The sequence below is a fragment of the Bubalus bubalis genome, chromosome 11, assembly GCF_019923935.1.
Source record: "Bubalus bubalis isolate 160015118507 breed Murrah chromosome 11, NDDB_SH_1, whole genome shotgun sequence".
NCBI lineage: Eukaryota > Metazoa > Chordata > Mammalia > Artiodactyla > Bovidae > Bubalus > Bubalus bubalis.
In genome coordinates, this window is record NC_059167.1 from 37215340 (window position 1) to 37225447 (window position 10108).

Below are 10108 nucleotides of genomic sequence, written 5' to 3' on the forward strand. Positions count from 1 at the left end.
TTGGATTTTGGCCAAATGATTGATGTGAAGGTCTCTAAATGGGTAGAAAAGGCTGCTGGACCTTTAATGACCAGGGAAGATTAATATGACTCCATGTTGTAACTCAGTTGAAAGCCAGCCCTTTCCACAGTGGCCCCTGACACCAAAGCTGGCACAAGCTGGTTCAGAAGAAAGAGTGCCAGCATGTTGAATTACCAAATCATTTCCTAGAGCAGATTTTTCTTGGATACCTCCCATGCAGTTTCATCAAGGCATGGATCCTATTTCATTTATGAGCTCATAGCCCTAAGTGATGTCTATATGAATACTCAGAGAAAGGATTAAAGGAAGAGTCAAGAATATTTTTAATATCAAGGTGCTAAAGGCAATAAAAAAAAATACTAGGCTTCTAGGGCTTGAGTGCTGAAATTGACACCAGCATGAACCTCATATATTGCTCTAGACATGTTTGCCATTTCCAGTGACTGTCACCATGCTTCTTACATCCCATATCCCTTTCTTATTTTAGAAAGCTGTTTAAAGCTGCTTGCTAATGGAAACTCTGGCAGCATCTTCAATGAGACAACTATTGTAAGTTTATATCGACAGGATCCTATCTGTTCTTCTCGTTCCCAAGTATGTAAATAACACTGTGCCCAGTACTTGGTAGGTACACCATGTATGTTGTTAAACTCTTGGTTCTTTTTATTGCACTGTGGCCTAGTGTAAGGATCTCCTCTCCCCTTAAAACTTCCCTGAGCTCATTCCCCATTCTCATTCAGTCCTTCCTTCCTATCATTACTCTAATATCTTCTACACAAGATGATTCCCCTATTGAAGGAAATTTTGGTGGAGGATCTTCTGCTTCAGTTTGAGCAGCCAAAACTCCAACTCTAACATCTATCTGCAGGAAGAATCTTAAGGTTGTCCAATGGTTCGCCTCTTCCTATTATCCACTTCCTTATAGCCACATCTCTCAAAATCCTCTGCGCATGGTTCTCCTTCATTTCTCAGATTGCAGTTTTTCTTCAAGTGCCTGTATCTGTAGGGAACAGAGAATAATGTCCTTAGTGCCCCAGTGCATCCCCATCACATTTTAATTGTCTTCAAGCATTTAGAGAGAAGAATCTGCACTTGGAATTGTGAAACCTAGTTTCTAGTATTGAATGATGGAAACCGCTTACCTTTTTGCTCATTTCCAAACAGGGAATAAAGATCCCATTGCCAAACATCTCTTGGGAGCAAGGACTAGAATCTTTATTATATTTGAAAATGCACAAAACCTATGAAATTATGCAAACAAAATATAAATACAGGCAAATTCAAACAATTACAAAAATGTTAGTTAACTCAGAGTAAAGAGTCACTCATATGGTCAGCCAAAATTTACCTGCAAATAGCCAAATAAGTCATATTGAAATTAAAAGAGCTTTTACTCTTCAAAACACTTAAGAGTATTGCCCTAAAAAGGTAAACACTATAATAGGTCTTTGAAGTAGGAACTGGTTCTGCTGCCTTTCTCCCTCATTCCAGCCCCTTCAAAGTCATCAAAGCAATGTTCTTAAAAGTGTGAATGTCTTACAAGTAGCTTCTAATTGATTTTCCCTTCACTCTCTTCCTCACTGATCAGAGGTAATCTGACTTTTACATCCCTAATTATGCCTTTTTCAAAGAATATTAAGGCTAATATTGGTTTTAAATGGTCCTAAATGCATCTCTGCTTTTAACCCGGGCTGCTCTGGCCATCATGCATCCTGATATTAGAGCAATCCTAAAAACAATATGTCCCAAGCCCCCAAACAGTAGGGTTTGTTTCGGGTTACTTCTCTTTCTTTTTTCTCAACCAACTGTTGGATGTTCCCTACTTGATGATTTTCTTAGACCCCATTCCCAAAAGAAGATCAAAGTGTTCAAAGGATCACCCTTGTCTGAGTGATTTTCAGATGTAATGCATATTAAAAAAAAGTGAAAAGTTCAAACCTTTGGGGGATATTTTTCAAAACTAAGATCCCTAGGCCCCATATCTCAGATACTTTAGTCTAGTTGGGTGAGGCTAGGGATGTACATTTTAAATGAGTAAGCTAACTGGTTCACAGATGTTGGTAATCTTTTTTGGAGAAACACTGTACTGCACAATAATATCTATCCCAGGCCCAACTGATCTTCCTGAATTAGTTCCCATACTAACTCCCAACTTCCATTCTTACTGTGTACACCTCATATGCATGTGGGTGCATACACACACACATACTCACACACACACACTCACATTGGGCCACAGAGGATAATGCGTAGTCCAGCTTGTATGTTCTTCCCCTGTTCTCTCAGCCTTGACTATCCTCCTTTCCCTTTGCCACATGAAATCTGTATGTTTTCAAGGCCTTGCCCAGACACAAGTCGTAATCCTGCCCTGATATCCCAGTTAGGATTCTTTCCTTGAAATTTCTGCAGAACCAATTTATATGTCATCTGATCCTTACTGAAATATTGTTCACATTACATTGATTTTTTAGCCTATAAGTGTTCATTACTAAACTGTGAAATACTTGGAGTCAAGTATCATACCTCTTTATCTTTTTAGTCCTAGCAGAGAGCTGTTAACTTAATAATTGCTGAATAAATGTTTGTAAAATTAAACTTAGTTTAATTATGTCTATTAGATGTATTTAAAGTTAATTAAGCACTTCTCCCATCTTCTCTTGCAATATTGAGATCATCTCTGTGTACATGTAATAATACACAGCCCAGCGAGGCAAAATTATACATTACTATGTCTGTATTTGAAAGGGCTGCCTATCTTCTTTTTGCAACTGTGGGCTCCAGAATTTCACCCGTAATAGACAGGCTGTAACTACAAGTATCTAAATACAAAAAAGAAATACTTAGGATTGTTCTTTAATGCAGAACTTAAAAAGAGGCCAAATATTTACTGGGAAATTAAATAATCCAATAATAAGAAAACCTTTTATATTCATCAAATTAGCAAAATATTAAAAGGATTGATAATATATATTATTAAGGAGATGGGTGAACTGAGCACCCTCGTCTATGGTGGATATGTAGATTAGCACAACAGTTCTGGAGAACAAACTGATAGCTTCTATTAAGATATAAGGTCTCACTGAGCCAGTATTTCTTCTATTTTGTAATCTTCCCTAGAGACATCCACACAGGAATACACAGAAAAATGCACACCAATATTCACTGTAGCTTTGACTGTAATAGCTATAGATCTACTTCTTAGGGGATATGTAAATAAATGTTGGTATGGTCACACTATAGGATATTATGCAGCAGTTAATTATAAAAGATATAGACATGTACTGACACAGAAAGATCTTTACTATACATTATTGAGTTCAAAGTGAAAGTTGTAGCACCTATATTGTAGGATATAAGTTGATACTAAAAATTTAACAAAGTAGTACCTATACTGAATTGCAGTTCAGACGTAAACCTACGTATTAAAAGGTGTGGAAGACCATTACACAAACTGATGACATGAGTTACCCCTCCTAAGGAGATGAATGAAATTAGCTCAGTGGATTTAGGGGGAAGGGAGACAATGGACTTTTCCTTTATTTGTATTGTCTGAGTATATGTTAAATGAACTTGTATTCATATGTGAATACCATTATGGAAATGTTTTACCTAAAGGACTTTGGCTGTAAAATGATAAATACATTCTATGACATACTTGGTATAGTAGAGGACAGTATTATGATTATCTTACTATACAGATACCATGTAATTAGCTTAAAACTGCAGTTTCCAAAGGATGTGCACATTCTAATGCTAATTGCCAATTTCCTTTAACAAAAGCCTGACACAGACACTTAAGTAGCCTGTTGAAAGCGGAGATCTCTGTTTGGTCTGGTTACACTCACTTTCTTCCTGTTTCCATGGGTCCTCCTCTCCATGCCCTTCCGCCTGCATGCTTATACTCACCCTGTGTTATCATTTTCCTATCCCTGGACTGATGACAAATCACAGAAGTCCTTACTCTCTACAGCTCTGTATGTATTAGTTAGAGTTCTCCAGAGAAACAAACTAAGGGCCTAGATATAGATATATAAAAAGAGATTTATTATGAGGAATTGGCTCACTTTGTTATGAATGTTGAGAAGCCCCACGACCTGCTGTCTGCAAGTTGGAGGTTCAGGAAGGCTGGGAGTATAGATTAAGTCCAAACCCAAAGGCCTGGGAACCAGAGGAACCAATAATGAAAGTCCCAGTCTGAGTTTGAAGGCCCAGGAACCAGGAGCACCAATGTCTGTGGGCAGGAGAAGACAGATGTCCCAGCTCGAGTGCAGAGAAAATTCTCTTATCCTATACCACTTGCTCCTTGGGAGAAAAGCTATCGCCAACCTCGATAGCATGTTAAAAAGCAGAGACAGTACTTTGCCAACAAGGTTCATCCAATCAAAGCTATGGTTTTTCCAATAGTCATGTATGGATGTGAGAGTTGGACTCCAAAGAAAGCTGAGTGCCAAAGAATTAATGCTTTTGAACTATGGTGTTGGAGAAGACTCTTGAGAGTTCCTTGGGCTGCAAGGAAATCAAACCAGTCAATCCTAAAGGAAATCAGTTGTGAATATTCATTGGAAGGACTGATGCTGAAGTTGAAGCTCCAATACTTTGGCCACCTGATGTGAAGAACTGACTCATTGGGAAGACCCTGATGCTGGGGAAGATTGAAGTCAGGAGGAAAAGGGGATGATAGAGGATGAGGTGGTTGGAAGGCATCACTGACTTGATGGACATGAGTTTGAGCAAGCTCCAGCAGTTGGTGATGGACAGGGAAGCGTGCTGCAGTCCATGGGGTCGCAAAGAGTTGGGCACGACTGAGTGACTGAACTGAACTGAACTGACACCTTTTAGTTCCATTCAGGTCCTCGGTGGATTGGATGATGGCCACCAGCACTGGTGAGGGCACTGTTCTTTACCTAGTCTGCAGATGCAAATGTGAATCTCAACCAGAAACACCCTCACATTTCTCACATGGAGAGGTAATGCTTTCCCAGCTATGTGCAAACCCTAGTCAATGCCCCAGTCAAAGTAAGGCATAAGATTCCCCACACAACCCTGCCTACCCGATGGCTTTGCAAACTAGCCAAAAATGGATGCACAACCTTGCAACTTGCTCTCTTGCTAACACAAACTGAAAGTGCTGCTCCTGAAGCTGTGTTCTCTGCACCCCAGAAGGGGGAGTATTTTAAATGTCTTGCTGCTGCTGCTAAGTCGCTTCAATCATGTCCGACTCTGTGCGACCCCAGAGATGACAGCCCACCAGGCTCCTCCGTCCCTGGGATTCTCCAGGCAAGAACACTGGAGTGGGTTGCCATTTCCTTCTCCAATGCATGAAAGTGAAAAGTGAAAGTGAAGTCGCTCAGTTGTGTCCGACTCTTAGTGACCCCATGGACTGCAGCCTACCAGGCTCCTCCGTCCATGGGATTTTCCAGGCAAGAGTACTGGAGTGGGGTGCCGTTGCCTTCTCCATTTAAATGTCCTATTCCTGGGCAAGTCACTGTGACTGTGGGTTCAAGCTAAAATGAATTTTCCTCCCCCTTTCCTCCTACCTGTGGAAAGAAACTTGGAGTTGAGATATTCCTTATTTTTCATGAGGCCCAAACTTACTTACACAATCTAGGGAAGCCCTCTTTGGAAAAGCAAATAAAAAATTACAAGTAAAAATTGCTAGGGTCCCTCTCAGTTTCTTATATTTATATGTATGTGTAAGGTCCTAAATCTTAAGCTTCATTATCTTCTTGATAAGAACCCTCTGCTCAGCACATCATATCAATAAATGTGCACCTGAAGTGGTTTCATCATCTCATCACCACTGTCAGGTAAGTTATGTAACACTCCGGGTCATTTAGTAAACATTACCTACATCTACATCAGCCACTGGGGCTTCCCTGGTGGCTCAGATGGTAAAGAATCTGCCTGCAATGCAGGAGACCTGGGTTCAGTCCCTAGGTTGGGAAGATCCCCTGGAGAAAGAAATGGCAACCCACTCCAGTATTCTTGCCTGGAGAATCCCAGGGACAGAGGCGTCTGGCAGGCTATAGTTGATGGGGTCGCAGAGAGTCAGACACGACTGAGCAACTAAGCACACACACATGCACACCTACATCTGAGAACTGATGCTTTTGAATTGTGGTGCTAGAGAAGACGCTTGAGAGTACCTTGGATACTTGCAAGGAGATCATACCAGTCAATCCTAAAGGAAATCAAACCTGAATATTCATTGAAAGGACTGACACTGAAGCTAAAGCTCTAATACTTTGGTCACCTGATGTGAAGAGCCAACTCACTGGAAAAGACCCTGATGCTGGGAAAGATTGAGGGCAGGAGGAGACGGGGAAAACAGAGGATGAGATGGTTGGATGGCATCATCAACTCAATGAACTTGAGTTTGAGCAAACTCCAGGAGATAGTGAAGGACAGGGAAGCCTGGCTTGCTGCAGTCCACGGGGTTGCAAAGAGTCATACACACCTGAGTGACTGAACAACAACAAGCTACCTCTGATGACGGTGGTAAGAATGATATAAATCAGAGTATATGAACGTACATTTAGCTCTAACATAAAAATGTACACCCTGTTTTAGCTATCCTATAGGTCATGGATAAAATATACTCAAAGAAAATAAAAGTAGAAAAAAAAAAACTCAGTGCCATTCAAAGACCCACAAATTTTATGTACATAGGTAGTTACAATTTTCTGAAAAACTTTTACTATTTATAAGAGTTTGTTAATACAAACTTTATACATGTTTTGGTTGACAAGTTTTATAATTGGCAGATTACCTGTAGGAAATGGAAATTGTTTCTCCTGCACTAATAGTGTGATTAATGCAGCATTTCTAGTGTCCCTACCTTCAGTGACCATACACTGATGCTCCCTGAAAAATTCATGGACAAACCAAATAATACTTGGAATTGGGTGTAAGGAAAGCTGCTTATATTCCAGGGTATTGTCATCTTGGAACAATGTGGATCTTGAGCCAGCCATAAGTTTATCATAAAATTATGGGGGATGGAGTGAAGGGGAACTCATTGCTTTCAGTTCAGTTCAGTTCAGTTGCTCGGTTGTGTCCGACACTTTGCAAACCCATGGATTTCAGCACACCAGGCCTCCCTGTCCATCACCAGCTCCTGGAGCTTACTCAAACTCTTGTCAATTGAGTTGGTGATGCCATCCAACCGTCTCATCCTCTGTCACCCCATTTTCCTCCCACCTTCAATCTTTCCCAGCGTCAGGGTCTTTTCAAACGAGTCAGTTCTTCGCATCAGGTGGCCAAAGTATTGGAATTTCAGCTTTAGCATCAGTCCTTCCAATGAATATTCAGGACTGATTTCCTTTAGGATGGACTGGTTGGATCTCCTTGCAGTCCAAGGGACTCTCAAGAGTCTTCTCCAACACCACAGTCAAAAGAATCAGTTCTTCGGTGCTCAGCTTTCTTTATAGTCCAACTCTCACATCCATACATGACCACTGGAAAATCCAAAGCTTTGACTAGATGGACCTTTGTTGGCACCACTTACTAAAGACCAATGAAAGAAACAGTGAGAGGTTGAGAATTATTTAATAGCAGACCTTCTTTTTAATACTAAATGGGGAAATTTAGGCAGATTTTAAAGTCTGTCTTTACACATTGTGGTAAAGTAAAAATTTTTAAGTAACAATGATCATGTTTTTTTTAATCATGTCAGCCAAAGATACACTTCCCAGCGTCTTCCCTCTGCATTTGCCACATAATTTTTCTAACCTGAACTCTAGCAATCCTAATCACCACCATCATCATCATCATCACAACAGCTACAATTTGTAGGTGCCCCCACTTTGGGGCTTCCCAGGTGGCACTACTGGTAAAGAACCTGTCTGCCAATGCAGGAGACTGAGAGGCAGGTTCCATCCCTAGTTGGGAAGATGCTCTGGAGGAGGGCATGGAAACCCACTCCAGTATTCCTGCCTGGAGAATGCTATGGGCAGAGGAGCCCGGAAGATCCATAGGGTCAGAAAGAGTCAGACACGACTGAAGCAACTCTTCACTCACATATGCACCCACTCTGGTCACTGTACTGACTACGTATATAAGTGCAATTCTTGCTATGAAATAGATGAAATTCTGCAAAGTCACATCTTCCTAAAACACCATCTTAATATCTAGGCTCAGATTGAACCTTCATTCTTCCTACTTCCCTGGTATATCACTTAGGACTTTGGGAGCCTTCCATTTACAAGTGCCAGAAAACCTTAAAATAGGATTAAAAAAGAAAAAACCCATATAACTAGAAATCCAGGTATGGCTACCTTCAGCAGAAACTTGATCTGGCAGCTCAATCCATGTAACGTGAAATTTGTTTTTCTCTATCCCCCATCCTGCTTTCCTCAATGTTAGCAGCTCTAGAAGATCCAGGTTCTTCCTTTGAGACTAAAAAAAAAAAAAAAAAGAAGCTGCTTAGTTCCAGGCCTCCCATTTCACCACAGCCCATTGAATGGCAAGGTCCTCAGCAGCCCTTGGATTCAATTCAGTCTTTTTGGTCCACCTTGTCATGTGTCCACTCATATGCCTTCACATATCACATATGACATCACAGAGGAGCAGATGAGCTAAGGTGACTGGCTTAAGGGAACGGTTCACCATTTGAGCTCCACATAAGATGACATGATGTGTGCCTCATGGATGAGACTGAAGCAGGAGTAACTTCGCTAAAAGGAAAATCTTGGTGCTGTTGTCAGGAAGAGGGAAGAGTAGAGGCTGGGTAAGAGGAGGTATCAACACCAAAAATATATCTACTATGCCTGCTAAGTATTATTTCCATACAGGTAAGAGAATCTAAACTCTGATATAGCAATCTGCTCATGTGCATTCAGCTAAAGATAGTAAATAAAACACTTGATCCCTCTTTCTGTTTCCACTCCCTGAATAAAGGGGGGGGCGGAAATGAATCCTAATCTGTAATTTAGAAAATCTTACTACAAAATATCATATTTAATTGCTATGTATACAGATTTTCTTCTCTATAGGAGACCTATGGTGACTTGATAACCAGAATCCAAAATCTTCCAAAAAAGCAAAGACTGAATCTAGGTGAGAGGAAAATGGGCACCAAGATGATCCAAACAGTAGAGCTCGAATGTACTTTCCCTTCTTTACAGAGATTTCCATGTCAGTCAGACCATTTGTACCCATGCCTGGAGAATCCCAGGGACGGGGGAAGCCTGGTGGGTCACCGTCTATGGGGTCGCACACAGTCGGACACGACTGAAGCGACTTAGCAGCAGCAGCAGTAACTTCATACTATGCATTTAAAAATGTTTTATATAAATGCTTTTCATCCTTTTATCAAGACTTTGTTGAATTGCCAAAGATATAACTATATTTGAAATTCTTCAAATATGAATAACTGAAATGTGTTAATTCTTAACACATCTGAGTTCAAGATTGTTACATTTGTTGACAATAATGTACCCCAAATATGAGACTAAAATATAGAATACTGCACCATGTATATTGAACCAGGTATGGGTCTGAATTTTTACCACACTTAACAACAACATGTTTAAACTTGAAGAAAAAACAAAAGAATTAGAGGAATTTTCTTTTTCATGTGTTAACAGAAGACTTATTTGGAATATTATTAGTGATGGTGGTTGGTTTACCATAAAAGTGCTATTTAACTTGTTTTTAAATGGAGTGGTGAGAAACACACTGGACTGGCGTGAAAGAAATTTGAGTTCTAGTCTAAACTCTGTCACTAACCAGCTGTGTGACCTTGGACAAGTCACCACATTTCTGGGTTTCACTTTCCTTATTTGCACAATGTACAGGTTGGCAGGGATTATCTTTATGAGTTCCCAAGCCCGAACTTATTAGAATTTTGTGAAATAAGCATCCTAAGTAGAGGGGGCTCAATTTACCTAAATATCTAAAATGGAACACTGCCATCCATTCCCCGCCTCGGAAATTGATATCAGATGATGGAGATAGAAAGTTTGTAGGACAATTCTGGGTTTTACAAACAAATTTCCATGTACCTCTTTAATTTGCGATTACCTTAAGTAAGCAATTCCCTTTACACTTTTATTCAAAAATAACAAGCTGTGTTTGAAATGCCGGT

The 10108-nt window shown here is 40.3% G+C and overlaps 1 long non-coding RNA gene across 1 annotated transcript; it reads right to left on the minus strand.

Moving 5' to 3' along the window:
* Window positions 1-320: 320 nt before the first annotated feature.
* Window positions 321-8520, minus strand: LOC123464723. The gene is made up of 2 exons (XR_006639764.1): window positions 8298-8520; window positions 321-1021 (listed from the first exon to the last, which is right to left on the minus strand). It is a non-coding gene; the product is annotated as an uncharacterized LOC123464723 (long non-coding RNA).
* Window positions 8521-10108: the final 1588 nt, after the last annotated feature.